The 27,691-nt window shown below is 37.9% G+C and overlaps 1 long non-coding RNA gene across 1 annotated transcript in view; it reads left to right on the forward strand.

Moving 5' to 3' along the window:
* LOC128665114 (uncharacterized) overlaps positions 1-19,824 on the forward strand; it is a 68,178-nt gene extending 48,354 nt beyond the window's left edge. The window contains exon 2 of the long non-coding RNA XR_008402998.1: positions 19,142-19,824. This is a non-coding gene — a long non-coding RNA (uncharacterized LOC128665114). The remainder of the gene's footprint in view (positions 1-19,141) is intronic.
* The last annotated feature ends 7,867 nt before the right edge of the window (positions 19,825-27,691 follow it).

Below are 27,691 nucleotides of genomic sequence, written 5' to 3' on the forward strand. Positions count from 1 at the left end.
AATTCTAGTTGATGGTTAAACAGAGAAATGGCTCATATCCGCTTAACTTGTTTTATTAGTTCTTTTGTGTTATTTTATTATTTATTTGTTATTTGATGTTGGATTAGAAAAAGAGAAAAAGAAAGGGTGAGTTTAGGTGATCACATGGACCCAATACACAGTACACCATTAACGAACTGTACCTAACCTTTGGAATTGGTCACATATTCATAGACTGTCATAAGTTATTAACCTTCTTTATGCACCAAACTTGGTTATATATGTGCCTATTGTTCAAGGTCCAACTATATTTTATCAATGAACTGTACTTCACCTTTGGAATTGACCACACACTCATGGACTATCATAAGTTGTTAACTTTCTTTATGCATCATGATTGAGCCTATATGTGCCTATTGTTCAAGGTCTAAATGTATTATATCAACGAACTATACCTCACCTGTGAAAATGGTCACATATGCATTGACTGTCATAAGTTGATAACCTTCTTTGTGTATCATGATTGACTTTATGTGTGCCTTTTGTTCAAGGTTCAATAGTATTGATATTGTGTATCCATGTGATTCCTAATAACAAAAGAATTGGAAAAAAAGGGCAGACCCGTAAAGTGTAGGCATGTGGCGACATGTCTCCCATAGAATATAATGGGGAGTGCTATGTCAGCGAAACATTGCTGAAATCTCCACTTGTCGGCCCTATCTGGGCGGGGGGTGTATTTAAAGTGTTCATACACAGCACAGACAGAAAAACATGGTTTCTGTATCGGAACACTTCAAATAATGCCTGCGTGTCCTAACTGTAACTACACCTACACTACCTAACACTGTAAAGTCTCACCACTGAAAATGTGGCGAGACAAACATGGCTAACACCCTAGTCAGCACTGTACTTCAGAGATTGGAATATACTGCACTGCTGGCGATGTATCCCAATCAAAGTAAAGGTTACTACACTTGGAACGTCCAGCAAACTCCAACAGAAAGCCTACACCTACGTCAAGCTCTAGCAATACTCCCCCGGAACGCCCAGCTAATTCCCTAGTACCGCCTACACCTACGTCATGTCTTAGCTATACTCCCATGAAACGCCCAACTAACTCCCTAATACCGCCTACACCTACGTCATGTCTTCCCTATACTCCCCCAGCAATGCCTGGCTCTCTCACAGAGAACGCCTACACCTATGTAATGTCTGCAATCTGCCTAGATTAGGCTTTTTTTTTGGGGGGGGGTGTGTTAATTTTATTGTAGAATGGGGTTGTAGTTTTTAGTTGAAAAAGAGCTTTGTCACTTTAGGGCAGTGCCCTACAAAAAGGCCTTATAAGGGCTATTGTTATAGTAACTTTTAGTGTTAGTTTAGTGTTTTTTATTTTGGTGTGTGTTTTTTTAAAGGGGCCTTAGTTTTAGTATAGGTATAACTGTGTATTTTTTATTTTTTGCATTGTTGTTTTTTTTCTGTAATGTTAGGTTTTGTTATTTTTTGTAAATTTAGCGTTTGTTATTTTTTGTAACTTAGGGGGTGTTAGCTAAGACATGGGGGAGGTTAGGAGTTAGGTAGTTAAGTAGTGTAGGGGTAGTTTCCATTGGGGGGTTGTCGCAGTATAGAGGTTAATAGGTTATGTTGTATTGGCAGTATAGAGGTTAAGTAGTGTAGGGGTTATTGTGGTTGGCTATTGACGGTATAGGGGTTAAGTAGTGTAGGGGTTATTGCGGGGGGGCTATTGGCAGTATATGGGTTAAGCAGTGTAGGGGTAGTTTGCATTGTTTTTTGGGCAGTATAGGGATTAATAGGTTTGGGGTATTGGCAGTATAGCTGTAGGTAGTGTAGGGGTTATTACCTTAAAAGAGTAATGTCGGCACTTTTGAATATTTTACCGGCATTCTCAACATCACTTCAGATTCCTTTTAAATATATTGCAGCCTCGCAGCACTTTCAATCATTGGGGCCTGAGGCTCCGATCATCAAATGTACTATAAGCAAGAATACATAGTGAAGTAAGTTATAACAAGTGATGATTCACACGGGGTCCTGCCAAGGGATTACTCACACTTTTAAGAGCCACCCAGGCTCTGGAGTAGACGCACACCTAGTTTTATACTGCCAGATACCCAGTATAACTCCAATCACAGACCACTGCTTTGAACAATAACAATTATTTTAAAACCATATAAAAATGTTTAAAAAGCCACAAATTTACCACTGTATACAAAGGTATCTGTCCATATAAGCTTGTATAAGCTTGTGGGTGCGAGATCCCAACACCCTTTTTGTATTGATGCGGATAGCGTTAAAGTCTCGCTACTCTCAAAACAGATGTGTTAGTGATACACACGATACCTATCCTGGTGACCGATAATAAGGACGTGGCTGTGACGTCCCTTTCAAGGAAGCCGTACATCTACGGTGAAACGTACGTCAGAAGGTCACAGCCTCGTCTCTATTATCAGTCACCAGGACAGGTATCGTGGGTATCACTAACACAGCGGTTTTGAGCGTAGCAAGACCTGCACGCTATCCGCATCCATCCAAAAAGGGTGTTGTGATCTCACACCCACTTACAAGCTTAGGTGGACAGATACCCGAGTGACTTTGTATATGGTGGTAAATTTGTGGCTTTTTATACATTTTTATATGTTTTTAAAATAAATGTTATTGTTCAAAGCAGTGGTCTGCGATTGGAGTTATACTGGGTACCTGGTGGTATAAACCAGGTTTGCTTCTACTCCAGAGCCTGGGTGGCTCTTAAAAGTGTGAGTAACCCCTTGGCAGGACCCCAATGTGAATCATCACTTGTTATAACTTACTTCACTATGTATTCTTATTTTTGTTTTATTTGAGGCAAGACATCACTTAATTTACTGAATTGGAAATACCACGTGGATCTCATATATCCTTACACTTTTTTTCCCACTTTTTATTGTATTATTATTATTGCACCAAAAGAACTTTGTACTTATATTATTTTCTAAATGTACTATAAGTGGCAAAATATTCCAAGGGATCCGCTGCTATGCCGAGCGATCCTGTTGAAATATTCCAAGCTCCCAAAATAGATACTAACAAACAGCATAGCATGGCTAGGTAGGGGCAGCAGCACGGTCCTATTTGCTGATTGGGGGCTGCACTTTTTATATATGCAGCCACCAATCAGCAAAAAGCACCCAGGTGCTGAACCTTCCTAGCTATGCTTTTCAACAAAGGATACCTAAATAATGAAGCAAATTAGATAATATAACTAAATTGAAAGTTGTTTAAAATTATATGTTCTATCTGAATCGTGAAAGAAAAAATGTGGGTTTCAAGTCTCTTTAATGCATGTTATGTCTATCTTTATATATGGACTTATTACAGTATTCCGGATGTACCATACCTATGAAGGACTCTATGTTGTATAAGTTATCTGCTTATAAATAAAACCATTTCTTATTCCTAACTTATTCCTAACTAAAGAGAGAAACACTACAGCGGCAACATTACGAGACCTTGATCCAGACACTGATTCATGGATCTCAAGGTATGAATGCTTGGAACAATACCTGACTGCTAATGATGTAAAATAAGCAGAAGACTGAATTCCTGACAGCCATTGGTGTGGGAACTTATGATATTCTACGTGACCTTCTGCATCCAGATAAATCTGCTTCCATGTCCCTGTCACACACCTAGATTACAAGTTTGTGCGTTTGTCTTTTAACGCTGAAAATATGGTATTTTCAGCGTTAAAACTGCACCACAGCCATTACAAGTCTTATCGGTATAGCTGTACCGCAAGCCTTTTAGTCTGTAACGCAACGTCAGTACCGCACTCCTAAAAATGACGTTTTTTCATGGGATTCCCATAGCGCCGGTATTACAAGTTTTGCGGTGAGGCTAAAAAGCGAGCTTTACAGCCTAAAACCACAAGATCCGTACCGCCATCTGAGAGCAGTAGTTATGAGTTTTACGCTACAAATCTGTAGCATAAAACGCATAGCTAAAGTGTTGAAAAGTACACTAACACTAGGCTGACCATATTGCCGCTTTAAGAAGGAACACATATGAAAAATACATATGTGAGGGTTCTTATACAAAACCATTTCTTTAAACAGCCCTGAAAACCGCCCTGACATATGTATTTTTCATATGTGTCCCTTTTTAAAGCGGCAATATGGTCAGCCTAACTAACACCCATACACTACCTATTAACCCCTAAACCGAGGCCCTCCCGCATCGCAAACACTATTTTAAAGTTTTTAACCCGTAATCTGCCGCTCCTGACATCGCCGCCACTAAAAAAAACTATTAACCCCTATTCCGCCACTCTCCAACATTGTCACCACTATAATAAACTGATTAACCCCTAAACTGCCGCCCTTCCACATCGCAAACACTATTTAAATATTATCAACCCGTAATCTGCCGTCCACCCACATCGCCCCCACTATACTAAAGTTATTAAGCCCTACACTGCCGCCACTATAATAAACCTATCAACCCCTAAACCGAAAGCCCCCACAACGAAATATACTAAGGTAAACTATTAACCCCTAAACCGAAAGCCCCCCACAATTCGCAATAAACTAATTTAAACTAGTAACCCCTAAACCTAACACCCCCCTAACTTTATATTTAAATTACAATTTCCCTAGTTTAAATTAAATTAAAACTTACCTGTCAAATTAAAAAGTTTAAACTAAAAATTAAACTAACATAATTATTAAAATAAAATTAAACTAACTACCAATTAAATAAAACTAAACTACACATTAAAAAAATCCTAATACTACTCTAAAAATGATAAAGTATCTAATTAGAAAACCAAGAAAATACTGTTACAAAAAACAAACACTAAATTACAAAAAATAAAAAACGAAATTATCCAAAATAAAAAGAATTACACCAAATCTAATATCCCTATCAAAATAAAAAAGCCCACCCAAAATAAAAAAAAACCCCTAGCCTACAATAAACTACCAATGGCCCTTAAAAGAGCCTTTTTTGGGGCATTGTCCCAAAGATATCAGCTCTTTTACCTGTAAAAATAACACAAAGACCCCCCAACAGTAAAACCCACCACCCAACCAACCCCCCAAAATAAAAAACCTAATTCTAAAAAAACCTAAGCTACCTATTGCCCTGAAAAGGGCATTTGTATGGGCATTGCCCTTAAAAGGGCATTTAGCTCTTTTACTGCCCAGACCCTAAACTAAAAAATAAAACCCACCCAATAAACCCTTAAAAAAGTCTAACACTACCCTGCTGATGATACACTTACAGTTTTTGTCTGGATGATGACTTCATCTCGGCATTGAAGTCCTCATCCGGACGGCGAGAAGTCTTCATCCAGACAGCCTCTTCAATCTTCATCCCGGTGGCGAAGTCCTGATCCAAGCGGCGAGAAGTCTTCATCCAGGCAGCCTTTTCAATCTTCATCCAGACGGCATCTTTTTTAAGGGTTTATTGGGTGGGTTTTATTTTTTAGTTACGGTCTGGGCAGTGAAAGAGCTAAATGCCCTTTTAAGGACAATGACCATACAAATGCCCTTTTGAGGGCAATGGGTAGCTTAGGTTTTTTCGATAGTTTTTATTTTATTTTGTGGGTTTGGGGGGGTGGGGGTTTGTAATGTTAGTGGGTCTTTGTAATTTTTTTTGGCTAAAAGAGCTGCTATCTTTAGGACAATTCCCTACAAAAGGCCCTTTTAAGGGCCATTGGTAGTTTATTCTGGATTAGGTTTTTTATTTTGGGGTGTTTTTTGGGTAGGAATAATTTGTTTATTTTTGATAATTTGTTTGTTATTCTGTGTAATGTATATTTTTAGGGGGTATTTTTTTTTTTAGCAAAAGAGCTGTTTAACCCCTTAATGACAACTGACGTACCAGGTACGTCATGCATTAACAAGCAGTTAATGACAATAGACGTACCTGGTACGTCAGTTGTCTAACAGAGTGCTGGAAGTGATCACAACCACTTCCAGCAGCTCTGAGGGTATTGCAGTGATGCCTCGATATGGAGGCATCCTGCAATACCCCTTTACAAGCTTCCGATGCAGAGAGAGCCACTCTGTGGCCCTCTCTGCACCGGTAGTGATGGTGCCGATGGTGCTGTTTGACCGGGTGGGAGGAGGGAGCGTGTGCGCGCGTGCACGATGCGCGCGCGTGCACGATGCGCGTGCGTGCACGAGGGCGTGCACGTGGACGCGTGTGCACGTGGACACGCGTGCACGTGCACGCATTAGCCACACTGACACCAATGAAGTTAGGAAGGGGGAAAAAAAGTTAAAAAATTTTTTTTTCCATATAAAAGGATCTGGGAGGGGGAGGGGGTGGGGGTATTGTGGAGGGGCTGCTACACTACAGAAATAATTAAAAATAAAAATAAAAGTTAAAAATAAAATTAAAATACTTTGGTTTGTGGGGCCAAACTGGGTACTGGCAGACAGCTGCCAGTACCCAAGATGGCGGTAATTAGGTAGGGGAGAGGGTTAGAGAGCTGGAGGGGGGGATCAGGGAGGTTGGTGCTAAGGAAGGGGTTCATCACAACTAAAATATTTTATTATTTTTATTTAAAAAAAAAAAAAAACTCTTTTATTTAGTACTGGCAGACTTTCTGCCAGTACTTAAGATGGCGGGAACAATTGTGGGGTGGGGGAGGGAAGAGAGCTGTTTGGGAGGGATCAGGGGGTGGGGTGTGTCAGGTGGGAGGCTGATCTCTAAAATTAACCCTGCAAGCTCCTTACAAGCTACCTAATTTAACCCCTTCACTGCTGGGCATAATTCACGTGTGGTGCGCAGCAGCATTTAGCGGCCTTCTAATTACCAAAAAGCAACGCCAAAGCCATATAAGTCTGCTATTTCTGAACAAAGGGGATCCCAGAGAAGCTTTTACAACAATTTCTGCCATAATAACACAAGCTGTTTGTAAATAATTTCAGTGAGAAACCTAAAATTGTGAAAAATGTAAAGTTTTTTTTTTATTTGCTCGCATTTGGCGGTGAAATGGTGGCATAAAATATACCAAAATGGGCCTAGATCAATACTTGGGGTTGTCTACTACACTACACTAAAGCTAAAATTAACACTACAAGCTCCCTACAAGCTCCCTAATTAACCCCTTCACTCCTGGACATAAAACACGTGTGGTGCGCAGCGGCATTTAGCGGCCTTCTAATTACCAAAACACAACCACAAAGCCATATAAGTCTGTTATTTCTGAAAAAGGGGATCCCAGAGAAGAATTTACAACCATTTGTGCCATAATTGCAGAAGCTGTTTATAAATAATTTCAGTGGGAAACCTAAAGTTTGTGACAAAATTTGTGAAAAAGTTAACTTTTTTTTTTTTTTATCGCATTTGGCGGTGAAATGGTGGCATGAAATATACCAAAATGGGCCTAGATCAATACTTTGGGATGTCTTCTAAAACAAAATATATACATGTCAAGGGATATTCAGGGATTCCTGACAGATATCAGGGTTCCAAAGTAACTAGCGCTAATTTTGAAAAAAAGTGGTTTGGAAATAGTAAAGTGCTACTTGTATTTATTGCCCCATAAATTGCAAAAAAAGCAAAGAACGTGCAAACATTGGGTATTTCTAAACTCAGGACAAAATTTATAAACTATTTAGCATGAGTGTTTTTTGGTGATTGTAGATGTGTAACAGATTTTGGGGGTCAAAGTTAGAAAAAGTGTGTTTTTTTCCATTTTTTCCTCATATTTTATCATTTTTTTTAGTAAATTATAAGATATGATGAAAATAATGGTATCTTTAGAAAGTCCATTGAATGGCGAGAAAAACGGTATATAATATGTGTGGGTACAGTAAACGAGTAAGAGGAAAATTACAGCTAAACGCAAACACTGCAGAAATGTAAAAATAGCCATTGTCATTAAGGGTAAGAAAATTGAAAAATGGTCCGGTCATTAAGGGGTTAACTTAGGGCTAAGCCCTACAAAAGGCCCTTTTAAGGGCCCTTGTTAGTTTGGGGGGAGGGGGTTTGTATAGTGTTAGGGGGTATTTGTATTATTTTATTTAGCAAAAGAGCTGTTCAACTCAGGGCAATGCCCTACAAAAGGCGCTTTTAAGGGCCCCCAAAAAGCCCTTTTAAGGGCCCTTGGTAGTTTGGGGGGTGGGGGTTTGTATTAGGGATGCACCGAAATTTCGGCCGCAGAAAGTTTCGACCGAAAATGGCATTCTTTGTTATTTCGGTTTTCGGGTTTTTTGCCTTTTATTTTCTGTAAAATTATTGTGTAGCATATTTCAAATTTGATGCCAGCCTAGTGCTGCTGTTTGAGTTCATTACTTGACTTACTGTTTTGCATATAATAATACTTTTCTAGGACTATACTTTATTTGGATAATTGGTAAAAAAACCCCCAAAAAACGGTTAAATCTGATTCTGTTACACAGAACTAAATAAAGAATAATACTAGCGATGCACCAAAATTTGGGCCGCCAAAAATGTGCAACTCCAATTACGGCCCAAAGAGGACCAAAATGGCTAAAAATGTACAGCCCTCCCCTGTTCTATTGAGTTACATGTCTATCCTTAGCATAAGGTGAGCAGCACAGCACTGGCATTATACACAGAGCACAAACATAAGTACCATGACATGATGATATTTGAAACCAGCAGTGCCCTTTTTTTTTTTTTAGAAGTAAACCAAAGTTCTGAATACAGTATTCAATGGAGGATAAGTAACATGTTTATAAACACTTGATATTATCAGACACAGCCCTAAGCACACACAGTGAATATGTATAATCTTATATACAGTGCCCATACATCAGCCTCTTGTGCGGAGACATTCTATTCGCCTGAAGCAAATATGCGTGCACACTATAAATGCATAAGCCCAAAGCTCGCACACAGTTGGTACAAATTAGCACCCACCGGACAGTGTATACAAAAAAGCACAGTAACTTTCTATAACCACCTTGCACGTAAGGTCGTAGCTAAGTCCGGTGGTCCTGGTGATAGGCAGACTCCATTTGGGGCTCCGGACATATAATCTGAAGGGTCAGTGTGAGACCCTAAGCAGGAACTAGGCGGAGATAAGATGAGACGATCAGGTGCAGCCATGCCCATCGCACGGATAACTACACCCAAAAACAAAACACATGTCTACCTCGTATTGTTGTCTGGCTATAACCACGCTCTCCCTTGTAGAGCTCCACCAGTTTTACTACAGATCACACCCTACGTTACAAGTGACCACGCCCATTTGTTGGAGCTTTTCCGCCTACAAGCTCTCTCAGTTACACACACACACTGTAGTTAAAAAAAGAAAAAAAAAACATTTTCGTTTTCGGTTTTCGGCCAGGGGCATCCTGAATTTTCGGAATCGGTTTCGGTCCAGAATTTTCATTTCGGTGCATACCTAGTTTGTATAGTGTTAGGTGGGGTTTGTATTATTTTTTTTTAGCAAAAGAGCTGTTTAACAATGCCCTACAAAAGGCCCTTTTAAGGGCCACCCAAAAGGCCCTTTTAAGGGCCCTTGGTAGTTTGGGGGGTGGGGGTTTGTATAGTGTTAGGGGGTGTTTTTTTAAGGTACCTTGGTAGTTTATTCTAGATTAGGCTTTTTTATTTTGGGGTGTTTTTTTTAAATGGTATTAGAATAGGAATAATCTTTATTTTTTGAGATAATTTCGTTTGTTTTTTTTTGTAATGGTAAGTTTTTTAATTTTTGTAATGTTAGGTTTTAGTGTAAGGCAGGTTAGGTTTTATTTCACAGGTAAGTTTGTATTTATTTTAACTAGGTAGTTAGTAAATAGTTAATAACTATATACTAACTAGTCTACTTGTGAAATAAAAATAAAACCTAAGCTAGCTACAATGTAACTATTAGTTATATTGTAGCTACCTTAGGTTTTAGTTCACAGGTAAGAATTTAGTTTTAAATAGGAATTATTTAGTTAATAATTGTAAATTTAATTTATATCTAATTTCATTATGTTAAAGTTAGGGGGTGTTAAGGTTAGGTTTAGGGTTAGGGTTAGGATTAGGGATAGGGTTACGTTAGGGTTAGGTTTAGGGGTTAATATAGTTTAATTTAGGTTGTTGCGATGTGGGGGGCTGGCGGTTTAGGGGTTTATAGCTTTATTTAGTGGTAGTGATGTGGGAGGCCAGAGGTTTAGGGGTTAATAACTTTATTTAGTTGTGGCGATGTAGGGGACTGGCGGAATAGGGGTTAATAACTTTAAAGGGACAGTCTAGCCCAAAATAAACTTTCATGATTCAGATAGAGCATGTAATTTTAAACAATTTTCCAATTTACTGTTAGCACAAATTTTGCTTTGTTCTCTTGGTATTCTTAGTTGAAAGCTTAATCTAGGAGGTTCATATGCTAATTTCTTAGACCTTGAAGGCCACCTCTTTTCAGAATGCAGTTGAACGGTTTTTCACCACTAGAGGGTGTTAGTTCACGTATTTCATATAGATAACACTGTGCTCGTGCACGTGAAGTTATCTGGGAGCAGGCAGTGATTGGCTAAACTGTAAGTCTGTCAAAAGAACTGAAATAAAGGGGCAGTTTGCAGAGGCTTAGATACAAGATAATCACAGAGGTTAAAAGTATATTATTATAACTGTGTTGGTTATGCAAAACTGGGGAATGGTTAATAAATGGATTATCTATCTTTTAAAACAATAAAAATTCTGGTGTAGACTGTCCCTTTAATATAGTTGCGGCGATGTTGGGGTGCGGCTGAATAGGGGTTAATAACTTTAGTATAGTGGTGGCGATATCGGGAGCGGCAGATTAGGGGTTAAAATTTTTATTTAGGTGGCGGCAATATCAGAAGCGGTAGATTAGGGGTTGATAACTGTAGGCAGGCGTCGGTGATGTCAGGGGCAGCAGAATAGGGGTGTTTAGACTCAGGGTTTATGTTATAGGGTGTTAGGTTTAAACTGTATTTTCTTTTTCCACATAGACATCAATGGGGCTGTGTTACGGAGCTTTTGTTTCCGCGATCGCAGGTGTTAGACTTTTTTTTGCCAGCACTCCCGATTAATGTCTATGGGGAAAGTGTGCACGAGCACGTCAAAACACCGCTTGTTTTGGGTGCGGTATGGAGCTTAAAATCTCCATATCGCACGCGCAAGCCGTGTTTTTCAAAACTTGTAATGGCAGCGCTATAGGGAATTAAATAACGCAACTTTTGTTGCGTTCATTAATTTCCCTATAGCGCTCACAGGCCTAGATTTAGAGTTTTGTCGGTAACGACCCGCGTAGCTAACGCTGGCTTTTTTCTGGCCGCACCATAAAAATAACTCTTGTATTGAGAGTCCACAAAAAGGCTGCGTTAGGCTCCAAAAAAGGAGCGTAGAGCATTTTTAACGCAGCTTCAACTCTCGATACCAGAGTTGCTTACGCAAGCGGCCAGCCTCAAAAACGTGCTCGTGCACGATTCCCCCATAGGAAACAATGGGGCTGTTTGTGCTGAAAAAAAACCTAACACCTGCAAAAAAGCCGCGTTCAGCTCCTAACGCAGCCCCATTGTTTGCTATGGGGAAATACTTCCTACGTCTGCACCTAACACCCTAACATGTACCCCGAGTCTAAACACCCCTAGCCTTACACTTATTAACCCCTAATCTGCCGCCCCCGCTATCGCTGACCCCTGCATATTATTTTTAACCCCTAATCTGCCGCTCCGTAAACCGCCGCTACTTACATTATCCTTATGTACCCCTAATCTGCTGCCCCTAACACCGCCGACCCCTATATTATATTTATTAACCCCTAATCTGCCCCCCTCAACGTCGCCTCCACCTGCCTACACTTATTAACCCCTAATCTGCCGAGCGGACCTGAGCACTACTATAATAAAGTTATTAACCCCTAATCCGCATCACTAACCCTATAATAAATAGTATTAACCCCTAATCTGCCCTCCCTAACATCGCCGACACCTATCTTCAATTATTAACCCCTAATCTGCCGACCGGAGCTCACCGCTACTATAATAAATGTATTAACCCCTAAAGCTAAGTCTAACCCTAACACTAACACCCCCCTAAATTAAATATAATTTTAATCTAACGAAATTAATTAACTCTTATTAAATAAATTATTCCTATTTAAAGCTAAATACTTACCTGTAAAATAAATCCTAATATAGCTACAATATAAATTATAATTACATTGTAGCTATTTTAGGATTAATATTTATTTTACAGGCAACTTTGTAATTATTTTAACCAGGTACAATAGCTATTAAATAGTTAACCCTAACCCTAACCCTAACTATTTAATAGTTACCTAGTTAAAATAATAACAAAATTACCTGAAAAATAAATCCTAACCTAAGTTACAATTAAACCTAACACTACACTATCAATAAATTAATTAAATAAAATACCTATAATTATCTACAATTAAACCTACCACTACACTATCAATAAATAAATTAAATACAATACCTACAAATAACTACAATGAAATAAACTATCTAAAGTACAAAAAATAAAAAAGAACTAAGTTACAAAAAATAAAAAAATATTTACAAACATAAGAAAAATATTACAACAATTTTAAACTAATTACACCTACTCTAAGCCCCCTAATAAAATAACAAAGACCCCCAAAATAACAAAATGCCCTACCCTATTCTAAATTACTACATTTCAAAGCTCTTTTACCTTACCAGCCCTGAACAGGGCCCTTTGCGGGGCATGCCCCAAGAAATTCAGCTCTTTTGCCTGTAAAAAAAAAAACATACAATCCCCCCCCCCAACATTACAACCCACCACCCACATACCCCTAATCTAACCCAAACCCCCCTTAAATAAACCTAACACTAAGCCCCTGAAGATCTTCCTACCTTGCCTTCACCCTACCAGGTTCACCGATCCGTCCTGAAGAGCTCCTCCGATGTCCTGATCCAAGCCCAAGCGGGGGGCTGAAGAGGTCCATGATCCGGCTGAAGTCTTCATCCAAGCGGGAGCTGAAGAGGTCCATGATCCGGATGAAGTCTTCATCCAAGCGGGAGCTGAAGAGGTCCATGATCCGGATGAAGTCTTCTATCAACGGCATCTTCAATCTTCTTTCTTCCGGATCCATCTTGCAGACCTCCGACGCGGAACATCCTCTTCTCCCGACGCCTACTAGCCGAATGACGGTTCCTTTAAGGGACGTCATCCAAGATGGCGTCCCTCGAATTCGATAGGATTCTATCAGCCAATCGGAATTAAGGTAGGAATATTCTGATTGGCTGATGGAATCAGCCAATCAGAATCAAGTTCAATCCGATTGGCTGATTCGATCAGCCAATCAGATTGAGCTTGCATTGATTGATCTTGATTCTGATTCGGATTGATCTTGATTCTGATTGGCTGATTCCATCAGCCAATCAGAATATTCCTACCTTAATTCCGATTGGCTGATAGAATCCTATCAGCCAATAGGAATTCGAGGGACGCCATCTTGGATGACATCCCTTAAAGGAACCGTCATTCGGCTAGTAGGCGTCGGGAGAAGAGGATGTTCCGCGTCGGAGGTCTGCAAGATGGATCCGGAAGAAAGAAGATTGAAGATGCCGTTGATAGAAGACTTCATCCGGATCATGGACCTCTTCAGCTCCCGCTTGGATGAAGACTTCATCCGGATCATGGACCTCTTCAGCTCCCGCTTGGATGAAGACTTCAGCCGGATCATGGACCTCTTCAGCCCCCCGCTTGGGCTTGGATCAGGACATCGGAGGAGCTCTTCAGGACGGATCGGTGAACCTGGTAGGGTGAAGACAAGGTAGGAAGATCTTCAGGGGCTTAGTGTTAGGTTTATTTAAGGGGGGTTTGGGTTAGATTAGGGGTATGTGGGTGGTGGGTTGTAATGTTGGGGGGGTATTGTATGTTTTTTTTACAGGCAAAAGAGCTGAATTTCTTGGGGCATGCCCCGCAAAGGGCCCTGTTCAGGGCTGGTAAGGTAAAAGAGCTTTGAAATGTAGTAATTTAGAATAGGGTAGGGCATTTTGTTATTTTGGGGGTCTTTGTTATTTTATTAGGGGGCTTAGAGTAGGTGTAATTAGTTTAAAATTGTTGTAATATTTTTCTTATGTTTGTAAATATTTTTTTATTTTTTGTAACTTAGTTCTTTTTTATTTTTTGTACTTTAGATAGTTTATTTCATTGTAGTTATTTGTAGGTATTGTATTTAATTTATTTATTGATAGTGTAGTGGTAGGTTTAATTGTAGATAATTATAGGTATTTTATTTAATTAATTTATTGATAGTGTAGTGTTAGGTTTAATTGTAACTTAGGTTAGGATTTATTTTACAGGTAAATTTGTAATTATTTTAACTATTTTAGCTATTAAATAGTTCTTAACTATTAAATAGCTATTGTACCTGGTTAAAATAATTACAAAGTTGCCTGTAAAATAAATATTAATCCTAAAATAGCTACAATGTAATTATTCGTTATATTGTAGCTATATTAGGGTTTATTTTACAGGTAAGTATTTAGCTTTAAATAGGAATAATTTATTTAATAAGAGTTAATTAATTTCGTTAGATTAAAATTATATTTAACTTAGGGGGGTGTTAGTGTTAGGGTTAGACTTAGCTTTAGGGGGTAATACATTTATTAGAATAGCGGTGAGCTCCGGTCGGCAGATTAGGGGTTAATAATTGAAGTTAGGTGTTGGCGATGTTAGGGAGGGCAGATTAGGGGTTAATACTATTTATTATAGGGTTAGTGAGGCGGATTAGGGGTTAATAACTTTATTATAGTAGCGCTCAGGTCCGCTCGGCAGATTTGGGGTTAATAAGTGTAGGCAGGTGGAGGCGACGTTGTGGGGGGCAGATTAGGGGTTAATAAATATAATATAGGGGTCGGCGGTGTTAGGGGCAGCAGATTAGGGGTACATAAGTATAACGTAGGTGGCGGTTGGCAGATTAGGGGTTAAAAAAATTTAATCGAGTGGCGGCGATGTGGGGGGGCCTCAGTTTAGGGGTACATAGGTAGTTTATGGGTGTTAGTGTACTTTACAGTACAGTAGTTAAGAGCTTTATGAACCGGCGTTAGCCCAGAAAGCTCTTAACTACTGACTTTTTTCCTGCGGCTGGAGTTTTGTCGTTAGATGTCTAACGCTCACTTCAGACACGACTCTAAATACCGGAGTTAGAAAGATCCCATTGAAAAGATAGGATACGCAATTGACGTAAGGGGATCTGCGGTATGGAAAAGTCGCGGCTGAAAAGTGAGCGTTAGACCCTATTTTGAGTGACTCCAAATACCGGAGTTAGCCTAAAACCAGCGTTAGGAGCCTCTAACGCTGGTTTTCACGGCTAACGCCAAACTCCAAATCTAGGCCACAGTTAGTTACATTAATTACTGCACATTATCAACTGCAACCTCTTAGAATTGCTTAAAGGTTTAAGTTTTTAAAAAGACATCAAAAACAAGGAGAATCCATTTCTGCCTGTTATTGCTCTTAGCAAATTGTCAAGTACTATCTTCCCACAGCACTCAAAGCATGCTGATTTGCTGCACTATAAATAGATTTCACACTGAAGCATGTAATTTGAAAAAGGTACTCACCAATGGCCGCAGTCATGTAAACTTAAAATTAAGGGGGAACAATGTAATACATTGCCATCGCTGTGGCACTACATCACCATACATCACAACTTGCAGATTCAGGGAGGCAAAATGTTATTCATGTGGTAAATAAGGTAATTTGCAAAATGTTTGTAGAGGAATCCAAGACAATCCTAAGAAGCTAGGAAAGGGCAAGAGAAAAAGAATTACCGAGTTCAAGTACAAGAGTCTTCAGGGACTCTGATGTTCATATTTCGATTCACAATCTTTAAGGGACATTGAACACTAAGGGCCAGATTACAAGTGGAGCACTAAATATCGCTTTTGAGAAAGCAATATTAGCGCTCCTCTGAGTAATACCAGCGCACGCTAATGTGTGCTGATATTACAAGTTGAGCCCAATGCGAATGTGACCTTGCTTTCACATTGCTAGGAAGAATTCCATTCACGAAAGTGTGCTTCCATATGCTCCAATGTGAGCCTTGTTCTTATGTCGTCAGACAACGCAGGGGGTAAGTTTGCCCGTTTGCAGGTGCTCGATAAATTATCGTACCACTTGTAATCTAGCACCAAATAAATGCTAGATAGCATGAGACATTTTGAAGAAAAGATTACTTTGAGAAAAACATGCAGATGTATTTTTTAAATTTTTATTAGCTGTTTAAATAATGACAAAATATGTGCAAAGTTTTAGTTTATATAAAACAATGGAAGCTGTCATGTTGTAACTTAGGTTACCTTCTTTGCTGTGGCCAATTAGGGACAGAAATAAATAGGTCAGCCAATTAATTGTGCAGCCATTGGCTGTGTGAAATATAACACTGTTCTGCAGGAACTGAAAAGCTCACAATTTCAGAATAGAATTACAGGAAAAGGGGACAAAAAAATAATCAAAGTATATTGCAAACTTTTTTTTATATATATAAGATTTATCATTTCATATTACCATTTCATAGTGTTTTATGTCTATTTAAAAAAAAAATATCACAAAAGTAAATTCAAGCTGCTTTTACTGTGGCCGTTAAAGTACAAGGAAAATAAATTATGATGGACCTAGACACAGGAGCTGCTGTGTCCATTATTAGCTGGCATAACTGGAAGAAACTACACCTGTTTGTACCTATTACCACTATTAAGATGTGATTACAGACCTAATCAACTGAATTAATAAAGCCAATAGGTTGAGCATTTGTTCATGCACAGTTACAACAGTACTCAGCTATTTTACCCCTTAATGACTTGCTAGTTGGGGGTCCACCTAGGAATGCCAAAAGTACTCAGCAGACCATGTCATGTTGTACAGGCAGTTTCTTGTCACTCTAACTGGGTAAGAGAGCTGAAACACAAATTTGCATCAGTGTTTGATTGTCAATTGGGCACAGTTAAAGTGAAAGTCAATCCTAGCGTTTTTGAAATGCTAGGATTGACTATTGAAACAAATAAAGGGGACTTTCATTCATGAAGTATAAGATACTTCATGTAGAAAGCTCCTTTATTTGTTTCAACCGATTGCCGTTCTTAGCTGATAATGAAGCCCACAGCAAAACATTTTTTTGCTAAGAGGTGACATTTTAACCTCTTAGCAAATAGCCGTGCAGTAAATCTGACTCCCAAGGGCGCCAAGCAAGATTTACCGAATGGCTATTGGCTAAGAGGTAAAAAAAGTCACCTCTCAACGAAAAGAGCGATTTGACGTGGGCTTCCTTAGCAGCTCAGGCCGGTGATCGGTTGAAACAAATAAAGGAGCTTTCTACATGAAGTATCTTATACTTCATAAATGAAAGTCCCCTTTATTTGTTTCAATAGTCAATCCTAGCATTTAAAAAACCCTAGGTTTGACTTTCACTTTAAGGACAGAGAAGTGGTGTTAAAGAGAAGGATATCTTTGCACCTTTGGCAATTCACAAAGATTGACTTGAAAAATGCCTACCTCCAATTACTTTCTATGGAAGGCACCTCTCATCTCTCTAATAAAATACAAAATAGAAAGTTTAAATGTAATAAAATTTAATCTGAAGTGTAAAGTAAGTGATATAAAATAGAAAGCACAAAATGTAAATGCAGTAGAACTATCATGTCATGCAGTGTTATATTGCACTGGGCTTGTCTCTCCTTCACATACAGAAATGCAGCAAATGCCCCTTGGAGAAGTAAAGCAAAATCTGCCTTTTGAAAATTTCACTAGGGATATCACAGTGCCGGAGGATCATTTTAGAATATCTCACCTGAGTAGAGAGGTTTTGAATATCAGGGCCTAAGAGAGACTGTTTCGATTTTGAAGCTGCTGCAGTACCTCTGTGAAGTATATGATACTAATAGTGGTTCTCATGCAAATAATGTCTATCTTTATATATGGACTAATTACAGTGTTCCTGATGCACCATACATATGAATGACTCTATGTTGACTGTTTCTTATTTCTTATCTGGTGATAAAGAGAGAAACACTACAGAAACTGTGGAAAATATAGGTGAAGCAATGGTCAATGAATTTTGAGCATGAACTTGCCTTTAGAATGAGGCACTTTAGCAAGCTCAAGTGTTTATCAATATTCCATAACAGATTAGTTGTACCTGATCTGCTCCTTAATTGATTGCTTATGTCTAATCCATATAAGTTTCAAACTCAGTAACATGTGTTGACAAACTGTTTGATTTTACTTAATATTTTTAACCACTGCGTTTTAATATTTTTGTCCATTATAGAATCCAAAATAGCAAACTTATAAGGATCATGACAAAGTGTCATAGAAAGGCAGGGCCATCAGGTTAAGAGGACGGAGCAGGACACTAATTGATGGCCAAAGCTCTCTTCTGTATTGTTATAGATTATCATAATATTTTCTTAAAGTGGTATGAAAAATACACATGTCAGCGTTCAGAGGCGTAACTAGGAATTCCAGGGCCCCGGTGCAAGAATACATCAAGGCCCCCCCCCCCCAAAAAAAATTAAAAATTTACTTTTTTTGTTTAAATCATTATAAAACACTGAGCACCTATATCCTGGGAATGGTCACACTGCTGTTTATAATGATTCTGACTATTTATACACAAATACTCAAAAGAGAACTGCTTTTGAGTTGCATAATGATCCTGTATAATTTACAAGTATATAGCATGTGTCATATTCATATTATAAATAAGTTCAAATATATTATGCATCATTTTGCATATAGCTGGTCTGAATAGAATGATGGTAGTAAGAACACAGCTTAGGTAACAGTGGCTGCGGGCCCTCTAAGAGGATGGGCCCAGTAGCAGTCGCGACCCCTGCACCCCCTTTAGTTTCGCCCTTGTCAGCGTTCTTATAATGGAACATTACTCAAAACATTTCTTCAAACAGTCCTGACATAAGTATTTTCCATATGTGTCCCTTTTTAAAGCGGCAATATGGTAACCCTAGTTATCAAGCCCCTTTAGGTGATGTAGGGCCTCAGACAGCCATCCTTTATGTTTCCAAAAAAAGTAACCAAATGAAGCAGGAATTGATGATAGGGGAATGAGCCCTTTAGACAGGTTTTCAATAAACTGTTCTATAGGTGAAATACAGATGAGGTGAGTGTGTGTGTGTGTGTGTATATATCCTTTAGGAGATTTGGACTGACTTAATTTCTTAATCAGGAATGCACCAGGACAGCAATTTGGAAGCTGATCAAAATGTATTAATCTCACATGCTGGAAAAGACTGCCCTAACAAAGTGGATGCAGAAATCTCAAAGTCAGAGTCAGAAACTTGAAAACAGGACATGCTTTTAATCAGGATGGGCTGTCTCAGCAACTTGGAAGCAGGAGGGGATAATCGCTTAGTCAGAAAGGAAGGGAACAGCAACTTGGAAGCAGGACAGGACCTGGCAAACACTCTGTTATCATCTGTAGACATTGGTCCAGATTCATTAAAATTCATATATGAAGCTAAAATCCTTCAGAAAAACATGGGTGCAGTATCGCACCTGGAAAATTGCAAAATGTAAAGATATTTGTACCTGCCCCTTGTCGCATCCATGAGTTGTGAGTGACTCTTCATTATAATTAATGAAACATCATGTATCTTAACAGTTAATAGAACAAGCTCCACTGTGAAGGACAGCGACATCACAAAAACATGTTCAAAACAGCACAAAACAAACAAATCAAAATGGAAAAACCCTTGCTTGATAAAACAGTTCACAGTAAAATATGCAAAAATGGAAACTTAAAGCAAAAGAAAAACAAATGACAATTTTTACAGCTTTGTTTATAGAGAAGAAATAATGGCACTACTCAGAAATTAATAAAGTATACTGAACGTTCCCCTTTAACCCAAAGTAATGGGTTTGTTAAGTTTTGATATATTCAAATAGTAACAATCTATTAGGGGTTGGTGCTTATACCTACTTGTAAACTATACAGAGAATCAGTAAAGAACTGACTAAAGGGTACAAATATAGCACTCATGAACGTGTAGGGATTGGATGAAAGATTATGTATTAAAAAGTAACCTTTATTAGATCATGTAAAAAACAGGGGTTTAACACACATTTTAAAATCCACTTTTGTCTACTACCATGCAGCCAGAAGATATACGTACTGAATATGGTACAAAAAAGGAGAGTGGTGCTTTCACTTATAGTTTGAAGTAAGTAGATGTCAGGAAAAGCCTGACTGATTACCTTGTTAGTACCGAATATGATAATCTATTGGTGGTTTGGGAAAAGCCCAAATCCGATACCTTATTATTACCGTTGGTGAGTTGAAATATTGTGGTCAGCCAATATCAAAGTAGGAAAAACCTATCTTCATTACCTTGTTATTACCGTAATAATTGAAATAAGTATGAATTAGGAAAAAACCTAACTTCTATACCTTGTTATTACCATAAAGTGATTAGGATAGTGAGTAATCTTGAGCAAGACCAATATTATAGTTAGGAAATACCTAACTGTTTTACCTATTAATACCGTTGTGAGTACCCAGTGTTAAGGTTAGGAAAAGCCTAACCACTATACCTCATTAATACCGTTATGAATACCCAGTATCAAGGTTATGCTCTCATTGGTTTAAGGCTCTGTCCATCATTTGGGTTCCGTTGTTAACTTTCCTTTTTGTTAGCTTGTTGCTATTGGTTGAGAATAGTGTCAATCTTATGCTTTCGTTGATGTGCATGTCCGCGCGTCATCCTCATTTTGGTTGCTAGGTTCTTGATATGCGATCGTAACTACTGGCTCTTGAGGCTGTCCGTCACTGGGGATTAGTGAACTTATTTTGTAATTGGTTCCCTGCATTATCCTCAATTTGTTATGATGAATGGGAACCAAGTTGTTACATGTTATTTTATTATAGGCTATCATGTCTTTTGCATTCAATTATTTGTTGTGACAGCTCGCCTGTTCAATCTACATTGGAACGGATATTATATGCCAATATTATTTTCTTTTATAATTATGAATATTAACTAAAACAAGGAGATGTGTGACTGAATTAAACCTTTAGGGATTATGAATTTATTAAATATTTATTACATATAAATCAGATGTGGCTGATGATTTGTGCATATATCAATCTAGTGTATAATATACCTTATAGTGAATGAAATATAACGATTGATTTAAATAAATAACATTTATAAGTGATGGTGAGGTTCAAACTAAATCAACTTTGGGGGTGTAAAATAAAATGAAATAAAATAAAATAAATGAATTATAATGTGCTTGTGTGTGAATATCTGTATAGTGTGATATGGTGAACTGAATTGGGTGTGACATTAAATGTGCTAAATGTTGAAATCTGGAATATATAGGATATAATTGGAGCGGACTGGATAATAGTGTGACTAATGAAGCAATATAGAAGGTGATAACTATTCTTCAGGGTGTAGGTACCAATTGTGATAAGATAAGGAGTGATAAGTGTTTGTGGATGTGAAAGTGTGATTGAAAGTGATTGCGATGATAGTGGTAATTTAGTAAAATAATTTTGATGACAATAAATAGAGATGGAATTTATGTTGATGTCTATATTCCCTAGATTTGATGGTTTTGACGTTACTATAAATATTTGAATATGCTCTATTGATGGGTATGCCAGGAGGCATACGAGTGGAATCGAGAGAGGGTTTATTTTTCGCAAGTATCTGTTACAGCCTAAGCTGAGATAGAATAATAAATATTAATAATCATTGAATATATTTGGTATAGTTATAAATATATATATAGGTTATAAACTTTAACCTATAGGGTGTTTATAAGGGATGTTATCACATGATTTTCATATCATTTAGATGTACGTATTTGTCAATTATTTGGGTAAAAATACGTAGTATTTGTTGTTTTCATTTAAACCATGTGGATTAACAGAATTTAGCAAATAGATCCATTTGCATTCTGCCTGAAGTAATGCATCTTCCAAGTCTCCACCTCTGATGCCTAATGATACTTTTTCTAGGCCAAAAAAAGACAAAACATCAGTATTTGAACTGTGTTTTAAAAGGAAGTGGTTAGCTATTTGTGTGATTTTCTTGCCTTTTCTCAGATCAGATTCGGCATTTCTGATGTTGCACATATGTTCACCCACTCTTTTCTTGAGCGGGCGTGAAGTAATTCCTACATAGTTCAGCTTACAGCTGCATTGTAGTACATATATTACGCTTGTTGTACTGCATGCAATATGATGTTTTATTAAATGTGTCTGTGATGATCTGCTGTAGCAGATATTGTTGCAGTGAAAATATTAAGTTTGTACCTCTTTTCCTGAATATAGTCAAGCAATATGGTCTTGATAACCTGACTAGTCAGTAGTGAGAGTTACTGTTATAGATATAAGCGCAGAGTCTTAATCTGAATTGTCTTTCCAGATTAGATAATATAAGTGCATCAATAATTAATAAGACAAGTAATGATAAAGTACAGATCAGATGAGATATGATCACACAGGTGATTAATGAATTAACTTCAGACGAGATATAACTTCTGTTAAATATGTATCCTCTTCACGCACTCACACATACAACCTTAAAATATATACAAGTCCATTCACATATCCTTTCGTCAGGTATTTAGGCAAACGTTGAGATGATGATATTAGATTCCTGAGGTAAGTAACATAGAATCAGGATAAAGTTATATGCAGCGTTTTTTAACAGAGAGAACTTGTACCTGACGACCGGTCCGGTCGGCGTCTTCAGTGTGAGTGCGGCTTCCGGATTGCGGTAAGTAGTTCCGGCGGCTTCGTGATCCAAAAAGCAAGTTAAGTCCGTAAGAACAGACAGGTTGTGAAAGCTGAAAAGTTTGTTACAACTAATGATAATTGATAACGAAAACCAAGGAGAAAGTAACAGTCCAATAATGAGAATATATTACGAGAGTAAAAAGTCAAGTAGCAATATTTAACTAGAGAAAACAAAATCACTCTAGTAACAGCAATTTCCAGACAAGGAATGCCTGACCCAAATGTGCTATAAATAGGGAGTTACCTGTTAAAGGCGGGATATACCTTAAAGGTATATCACAGTGTCTTTCCGAATTTGTCTTGAATTTGATTAATCTGAAAAGTATTGGGACAATAAGTACAATTTCGGCATGGGTAATTACCAGGATAAGTAATTTTTGCTTTCTTTTTTACAAAGTGACTTTGTACTAATCTATCCTTCAAGTTCCTATACCTACGATAACATATAGATATTCTGTCTCCAAGACTCTCATTTAGATCAGGATCATTTTTGAGGATGTGCCATGATTTTTGTATGATGTGTGTTACATCCTTAATTTGTGAGTTATTATTATTATTATTATCATTTATTTGTATAGCGCCGCCAAATTCCGTAGCGCTGGGTACAATGATAGGGGTATACAATGACAAAGATTTGTGATACAATACAAAACATAACAAGACTAAACAAATCTAGCACAGGAGGAAGAGGGCCCTGCTCCGGAGAGCTCACAGTCTATAGGTTTAGGGTGCAGAGACATAAGGTTGGGGTAGCTTGTTACATCGGTTGTATTTGCAGCAGTGAGTTAGGCAGTTCATGTACATGTATTAGCTTGGTTCAGATGCGGGATGGAGGAGAGATGGTAAGCCTCTCTGAATAGGTGGGTTTTCAAGGATCTTCTGAAGCTATACAAGGTTGGAGACAGTCTGATGGAGCGGGGTAGAGAGTTCCAGAGGACAGGAGCAGCACGTGCGAAGTCTTGGAGGCGGGAGTGGGATGTAGAGATAACAGGAGTGTAGAGACGTAGGTCAGAGGTTGATCGAAGAGGACGGGATGGGGAGTATTTCACGATGAGAGAGGAAATATAGTTGGGAGTTAGACTGTTGAGTGCTTTGTAGGTTAGGGCTAATACTTTAAATTGTATTCTGGAGTGTATGGGGAGCCAGTGTAGAGAGTGGCAGAGCGGAGCAGCTGATGTAGATCGTCGACTTAGGTGGATGAGTCTAGCAGAAGCATTCATAATAGATTGGAGGGAGGAGAGGCGGTGTTTTGGAAGGCCATTTAAGAGTAGATTGCAATAATCAATGTGTGACAGGATGAGGGAATGAATAAGTATTTTTGTAGTATTTTGAGTAAGGAAGGGACGAATTCTGGAAATGTTGCGTAGGTGTGAACGGCAGGATTTGGTAAGCATTTGTATATGTGGGTTGAATGTGAGTTCTGAGTCTAGTGTGACCCCAAGGCAGCGGACCTGGGGTGAGGTGTTGAGAATAGAGTCTCCAACCATCAGAGAAATGTCAGGTGTCGGATGTCTCGAAGAGGGGGGAATAAGAAGCAGCTCAGTTTTGGACAGATTGAGTTGGAGGTAGTGTGAAGACATCCAAGAGAAAATTGCAGAGAGGCAGTCAGAAATCTGGTTGAGTAAAGAGAGAGAGATATCAGGAGAGGAAAGATAGATTTGGGTATCATCAGCATATAGGTGGTACTGGAATCCAAAGGAGGCTATAAGTTTTCCAAGGCAGGATGTATAAAGAGAGAAAAGCAAGGGACCCAAGACAGAGCCTTGCGGTACTCCAACTGAGAGAGGCATAGGATCACAAGATATGTTGTTAAAGGAGTTAAAAGTTGTTATTAATTGTGTTTGATTGTCCATTCTCTTGGGTTTAGGAAACAGGAGATCTTGCCTAGGAGTATGCAGGGCTCTGTATTTTGCTTTTTTCAGGCTCCTATTACTGTACCCTCTTGCCTTCAATCTATTTTCCAGTTCTTTTGCTCTTATTTTGAAGATTGATTCAGACGAGCAGTTTCTTCGTATTCTGAGAAATTCACCTATTGGTAGAGATCTAAGGGTACTTTTGGTATGAGCACTGCTGTGATGTAGAATGGAATTGGTAGCAGTTTGTTTACAAAAGAGATCAGTTGTTATATTACCGTTTCCTTCTTTTATTATTTTTAACCTCTTAAGGACATATGACGGAATTTTTCCGTCGTAAAACAATTGAGCAAACTGAAAGCTGTGTCCTTAAAGGGTTAAATCAAGAAAGTTTACTTCTGATTGGCTACACACATATGTTAACTTGACATTTATGTTATTATGGTTGAGTATATCTAGGAATTTATCCAGATCTAATTTGGATCCTTCCCAAATAAAAAGAATATCGTCAATGTAGCGAATCCATAACGGTATTTGTTCCATGTAGATGGCGTTATCATCTGAGAAAACGATCTCCTTCTCCCACTATCCTTAAAATTAAGTTAGCATATGTTGGTGCACAAGCCGTGCCCATATCGGTTCCGCGTGTTTGTAAATAGTAACGGTCATTGAATACGAAGAAGGTATGATTTAATATAAATTTTACTAACTCCAGAATGAAGAGCTTATGTTCATGAGATTCAGAGGAGTCCAGATCCAGAAAATGCTTCACTGCTTTTATGCCAAAATCGTGTTTAATGCTTGTATATAGGGATTCAACGTTGGCAGTAATTAGCCACGTTTCTCTGGCTACTTGAATACCTTCTAGGCGTTCAAGCACCTCTGTTGTGTATCTGACATAAGTGGGTAATTCTTCTACAAAACATCTCAATCTTTTGTCAACGTATATACTTGCTTTTTCTGTCAGACACCCATTGCCCGAGATGATGGGTCGGCCTGGGGGATTCTTGATATCCTTGTGTATTTTGGGGATTAGGTATAGTGTAGAGATTCTTGGATTTTTGACTTGTAAGAATTTAAATTCTTTATTATTTATGATAGGATTGTCTTTAGCTATTTCAATTATAGTATCGTATTGTCTTTTATATGATGCTGATGGATTGAATATTAGTTTCTTGTAACAATTAACGTCATTCAATTGTTTATTAGCCTCATATAGATATTGTTCTACCGGCCAAATGACAATGTTTCCACCCTTGTCAGAACCTTTTATTAATACATCATCCCAACTTTCGATTTCCTTAAGTGCTTGATGTTCTTGTAATGAAAAATTTGTACCTATATTTCGAATAGTGAGTGAGTTAATCTCATTACAGACTATTTGGTTAAAGGTTTGTATATTATGAAATTGTGAGATATTGGGTATGTATTGTGATTTGTTCTTGATTAAATCACGCCACTTTGCATTGGTTTGTGTATCATCACTTTCTTTTAAAAGTTCTTCTAAGTCCTTTAGGCTTTGTACTTCATCACTGGACCATTCTGTGTTGTCAGGGTTATTTCTCATACAGTGAATATTTTTGAGCATTAATTTTCTGAAAAACAGATGAATGTCTTTTGTTAGTGAGAATTTATCTAATTTATTGTTAGGACAAAAAGATAATCCCTTGACTAAAACAGACGAATGGTGTTCAGATAAAACATGATCAGAAAGATTGATTGTATTTAGTTGTTCAATCTGATATGGGAGAACGGGCTCACTGTTCTTTTCCTCTGTTTGGCACCCCTGGTTTCCCTTCTGTTGTGTTCCTGGGGTTTCCTTTTTGCCCTTGGTGTGTCTGTTTCTGATCCTGAACTGGGACCTAAAAAACTAGAGTGGGTACGTGGTGGAATGTTTGTACTTGGGTTTAAAACTGGAGTATCATTGTTGTCAGAGGTTATTACATCAGATTCCTCCCCATCTGTGTCAGATATGTCAGTTTGTATAATATTATTAGATGTTTTGTTGTTTTTGAAGAAACCCTTTTGTCTCCATCTGTATACTTTGTGATTGGCAAAGTCAGTTTTATCCCTATGTAATTTTTGGCCTTTGGTTTTGGTTATCTCTTCCTCTAATTTATCAAGTTCTTTTTGATATTGTTGATATAATTTCTGAAAAACTTCCAGGTGCTCAAATTCTGTTAATTTAGATTTATATTCATCTATCTCAGTTTGGAACCTTGCTACCTCTGATTTATCATGTTTAACTAAAATAGACATCAATTTTTGTGAGCACTCTTCCCATTCAGTGATTAAATTTTTATCTTTAAACTGAAAAGCTGGAAACAATTGAACACGTAGTCCACGTGGAATCAGATTATTTGCAATATAGCGTTTAAAGAAATGGTGATTCCACCATACTTTGGACTGCTTGTACAGTGATTTATGTAATTCCCTTAATATATTGTTCATATCAGGTGTTTCATTACAAATTCCCGTAGGTGTATTAAATACTGCATTTAAGTCTTTCATTCTTTTTTGCTGTCTGGCAGCCAAATCCTGATCTAATGTAGTCATGATACGTTTTTAAATATTTACTGCTTTCTTCAAAGTAGAATAGAAGAAAGAGGAGTGTGCTCAATTGAGGAAATCTAGTATGGACTAGATATAATGTATTTTGTTTATATAGAAGAAACAATGGCACTACTCAGAAATTAATAAAGTATACTGAACGTTCCCCTTTAACCCAAAGTAATGGGTATGTTAAGTTTTGATATATTCAAATAGTAACAATCTATTAGGGGTTGGTGCTTGTACCTACTTGTAAACTATACAGAGAATCAGTAAAGAACTGACGAAAGGGTACAAATATAGAACTCATGAACGTGTAGGGATTGGATGAAAGATTATGTATTAAAAAGTAACCTTTATTAGATCATGTAAAAACAGGGGTTTAACACACATTTTAAAATCCACTTTTGTCTACTACCATGCAGTCAGAAGATATAAGTACTGGCCTTAAGGAACAATACAACCTTGTTAGGATTAGTATTGAGTCTATTATGATGATGACTAGCTACGATTACCTATGTGGGTACTTGTGATACAACTCGAGTAATTATACATAATCTAAGTC

This window comes from Bombina bombina, chromosome 6 (genome assembly GCF_027579735.1).
Source record: "Bombina bombina isolate aBomBom1 chromosome 6, aBomBom1.pri, whole genome shotgun sequence".
NCBI classification, from domain to species: domain Eukaryota; kingdom Metazoa; phylum Chordata; class Amphibia; order Anura; family Bombinatoridae; genus Bombina; species Bombina bombina.